Source organism: Zingiber officinale, chromosome 3B (assembly GCF_018446385.1).
Source record: "Zingiber officinale cultivar Zhangliang chromosome 3B, Zo_v1.1, whole genome shotgun sequence".
NCBI classification, from domain to species: Eukaryota; Viridiplantae; Streptophyta; class Magnoliopsida; order Zingiberales; family Zingiberaceae; genus Zingiber; species Zingiber officinale.
Genome location: NC_055991.1, coordinates 86,507,964 through 86,512,660, shown reverse-complemented (window position 1 = coordinate 86,512,660; position 4,697 = coordinate 86,507,964). Strand labels below are relative to the sequence as shown.

Sequence of the window (4,697 nt, the reverse complement as noted above, 5' to 3'; positions counted from 1 at the left end):
TAAACGATTACTTTTCTGAGAAGGATGGAGGCAGCTGGAATCCTTCTAGGTCGCGAGAGCGAGGGAATTCGAGGTCGCTAAAAGCCGCTGGAGGTGCCGGAGGTTGATCGCCAGTGAATCACAGGACTGTGAATATGGCATCAGGATGGCATCACAAGCTGGAGAGAGGCCAAAAGGAGATCAAACGCATTTGGAATGGAAAAGGAAAAGTGGGGACAGAATGGCAGAAGAGGAGGAGGCGCTGGATGTTGAGAGAGAGGCTAAGACTTGTGTGGAGGCGGCGCTGGAGGGAGGCGGCGCTGGTTGTCAAGAGGGCCGGGCCTTTTTGCGGAGGTGGTGCTGGAGGGAGGTCGCGGGAGGGGCCCGGCTTCGGAGGGATGTCACAGGCGAGGGAGACAACTGCGGAAGCGGTGCTGGAGAAGGAAACATGAGGCTAGGGTTTTTTTCGGCTTCGGCCTGAGCGACGCTGAAGTTCGAGAGAGGTTTTTGGGGTTGGGCACGTGCATGTGCTTTGCACATGAGGGAGTTTTATACTTTTAGTGTGGTCCGGGTCTCTAATGGGAGTAAGATACATCGGTTTCACACCAGCCATTTACCACTCAGGGAGGTTTACCATTCAAAACTGCAACTCTTTCTCCAAGATGTCGGCGCAGGCTGCGAAAGTTACGGTCCTTGAAAGATCTGAAGTCGCTCCTCCGCCGGGGTCGGTGCCGGAATCCTCTCTCCCTTTCACCATCTTTGACATTGTATTACTCTACGCTGAACCACCAGTTCAGCGCCTTTTCTTCTACCCTTTCCCCCACTCCCTTGGCCACTTCCTCGACTCCCTCCTCCCCACTCTCAAATCCGCCCTCTCCCTCACTCTTCGGGACTTTTACCCACTGTCCGGCAAGATCCGCCTCCACCCGGGTAGCCACGACAAGTACGAGCTACACTACGTCGAGGGCGACTCTGTTACCTTCACCGTCGTCGAGCACGATGGGGACTTCGATGACCTCTCCGGACGCCCCGGTTGCGAGTACGCCAGGTTACTTCACTTGATCCCCCAACTAGCTGACCTAGACGATGGCCGGAGGCCGGTGACGGCCGTGCAGGTGACTTTGTTTCCCAACAGAGGCGTGGCTGTGGCCGTGTCCGTCCACCACTCGGCGTGCGACGGCTCCAGCTCCACCAGATTCATCTCCTCCTGGGCTTCTAGAACCGCGGCAGGGTCAGGCAAGGCGGCGCTGGCTCCGGCGCCGGCGCTGCCCTTCTTCGACCGGACCATGATTCCGAATCCGAGCGATTTGTACTCCAGGTTCTGCAGCAACTTTGCCGTCGATGCGAAGTCGACCGAGTCAATAATGATGAATGTGGCTCCGACTGGCTCGATCCTCGGCAACTTTACCATTAACGCAGACCAGCTCCGGAGACTAAAAGGAGATGGCCTCCTCCAAGTCCAATTTCTCCTTCCACTGCTCCACCACCGCGGTGACCTACGCGTACGCATGGGTTTGCCTCGTTAGATTGCGAGGATACCCCGAGGAAAAGCATCTCTACTTGGCGTTCCCCGGAGACTGCCGGCATCGGTTGCAGCCGCCTCTCCCGGCGGAATACTTCGGCAACTGTATCGCCTGCTACTTCGTCGAGGCGAAGGCTGGCGACCTTGCGGGGGAAGACGGGTTTACGATGGCAGCACGACTCGTCGGTGAAACCATCGAAAGGCTCAAACATGATCCGCTAGAGGGCATGGATAACTGGCCGGAAAAGTACCGGGAAATGTGGATGCAACAGCCTTTTAGCGTCGCGGGGTCGCCGTCGTTCAAAGTTTACGACGTTGACTTCGGGTGGGGAAGGCCGGTGAAGGTGGACGTCCCGTCGATCGCATGGTTAGGAGCCATGTCTGTGTCAGAGAGCAGGTATGCGGACGGTGGAGTAGAGATTGGTTTGGCGTTACCGAAGCAAGAGTTGGATGAGTTTGAGGCTCAATTCTCACTCGGGCTTACACTTTGACTATAAAGTCAACGATCCATGGTGTCGGCCGTTACTCTTCGCCCCTAAACTTCGATATTTGCTAGTGTTTTGTCATATATCAGTTTGGAGTTGTATTTCGTTAAATATTTCCCTACGATTTGGTTAGCTTTTCTGTCCGTCGTTTCCTAAGCAGGATAGTTTTTCATTGGTATTTTCCATGGCGCTAACATCTTGTTTAGCTCAGCTAGTCGTTTAATATGCTGTCGTGTTTATCATGCCGTCTAAATATTATAGCTATTGATAAAAAAAAAAGTGATTTAACTTTCAGCAATTTTCCAAACAGTTGTTTTTGCATTTTTCTCAAATAGTATAGGCACTTTGGTATTGTCCAAATCGCGTTTGATTTTCATTTTACTCTTTTAAAGGAAATTTTTTTTTTCCAAACCTCGTGTTTATTGTAATAAAGAAGGGTTCAAGAGGGGTTATTAGGCGCCATAAGCAACTATAACGCGAGGTTAAAAAAAATACATTAAATTCTGTCAACTAGGCTTCTATATATTCTGTAAATGCGTAGGCGACGATAACATTTCAGATTGTCCTTACCAATATTATAGCTCGGGAAATCTTCATTATATTTGTCTAATATTATTTTTTTAGAAAAATCGATGATAATAACAGTGTGTTAGTGCAGGGAGTACTTGTTGGATATTAGAATCGTAATGGACTAATATCGATTTTGTGAAAAAATCGAAATGCCATCAATAGATAGAAGTTATAATTGACTTCAAAATTGAAATTTACGTTTCGCGTAGATATATTTAGACTATTAATTTACTCAAAATCGATTAAAGATGAATGAGAAATTAATTGTTTAAAATCGGTCCAAATAAACATTAATTACTCATTAATGATATATAAGGAAATGAATGGGAGAATAGTCTCACATCGGAAATTTTCGATGTGCATTCTTTGCTTATTAATGATGCTGTGTTAATGGAGTTAACTCAGAAAAAGACTAGGTGCTCTCTTCTCAGGGGCGAGCAGGTGCTCGCACCTGTGAGCCCGCCACCCACCACGTGCGCAATGGGCGCTTTGTAGGCGCATCGTCGCGAGGAGCATTGAGGAGCTTAAATTTATACTCCAGATGACATTGCAGTGCCTACGTGACACTCGGGTGACGTATCAGACTCGTATCTGACATGGCAATGCCTATGTGGCATCCACGTGGGCAAGAAGAGATGACTGGAATGTTGATTGGGGCAAACGGATGGCTACCGTTGATCAAAGAGGTGTGATGGATCGCCGGTGATGCGATCTGGAGCGTTGGATCGCGAATAGTCACGATCTGATCACTTGGGATGAGACTTGATCTGAAGCGTTAGATCGAATGGATCAGTAGATTCAGATCCAATGGCTGATGACAATAGGCGAGATCTGAGGGTCACAACTCTTTAGATCTGATGGATGAGATTAAAGTGGGATATGTGAAGGGTTATAACTCTTCAGAATAGACGATCCAGATCGATCCAGCCCAAAGAACACATCCACTCACCCAAAAGGTATTCAACCTCTTCATTTGGTATAAATAGAACTCCAGATACTGGAAAATTTATTCGAATCATCGAATTCATTTATTCTACTCTATCTTGAGCATTCATCTCATCTTGTGCATAAAGAGTCCAAACAGCCTACGAGAAGGTTCGTTGGTCTCGGAATTCGGAGTGCCTACTCTCTCTTGAGCATTCATCTCATATTGTGCATAAAGAGTCCAAACATCCTACGAGAAGGTTCGCTGGTCTCGAAATTCGGAGTGCTACGATTCCGAGACGTTCGTCATTGTATCTTGGGAACGAATTGCTGCTATCCGTTAGCACCGTAGCGGAGCAATATCGTTTACGGAGATAGTGTCGAACACTAGCCTCGACGATCAATATCAGTTTGCGCACTCCAGGAGATACCAGACCCAACAGTCGTAAACGATATTCTGCAAACTGATATGGCTACTTCCAACGACGTTCCGATGGTCGTTCCGACCGCCATTCCGCCAACATCAATTCCGCACGAAGAAAAGCCGGAGAAATTCACCGGAGCCGACTTCAAAAGATGACAGCAGAAGATGCTGTTTTATCTAACGACGCTAAACCTTGTACGGTTTTTGCAGGAAAACCCGCCAGCCGCTTCGGAAGGTAGTAAGGCTGCCTGCGATGCATGGTCACATGGAGATTTCCTATGCCGCAACTATATTCTCAACGCCTTGGACAACACGCTGTATAACGTGTATTGTTCATTGGAGACGGCGAAATCTTTATGGGAATCACTTGAGAAGAAATACAAGACCAAAAATACCGGATTGAAGAAATTCATCGTCGGTCGGTTTCTAGATTTCAAGATGATGGACTCTAAAAGCGTCTCAGCTCAAGTCCAAGACATGCAATTAATACTGCATGATCTGGACGCCGAAGGCATGAAGCTGAATGAGTCATTCGCAGTAGCTGCAATAATTGAGAAGCTCCCTCCGTCATGGAAGAACTTCAAGAATTACCTCAAACACAAGCAAAAGGAGATGGGACTGGAAGACCTGATCTTGAGGCTACGAATAGAGGAGGATAATCGAAAATTATCCGACTCTAGAGGAACCAAGCGGATTATTGACGAAATGTCCAACCTGGTCGAGCCAAACGTCAAAAAGCTAAAGCAGTTCAAGAAGAAGGCTCAAGTAAAGAAGTTCAAGGGCTCTTGCTACA

General features: G+C 47.8%; 1 pseudogene; it reads left to right on the top strand.

The window, feature by feature from the left end:
- Window positions 1–230: 230 nt before the first annotated feature.
- On the top strand, window positions 231–2,142 carry LOC121968419 (annotated as a pseudogene).
- Window positions 2,143–4,697: the final 2,555 nt, after the last annotated feature.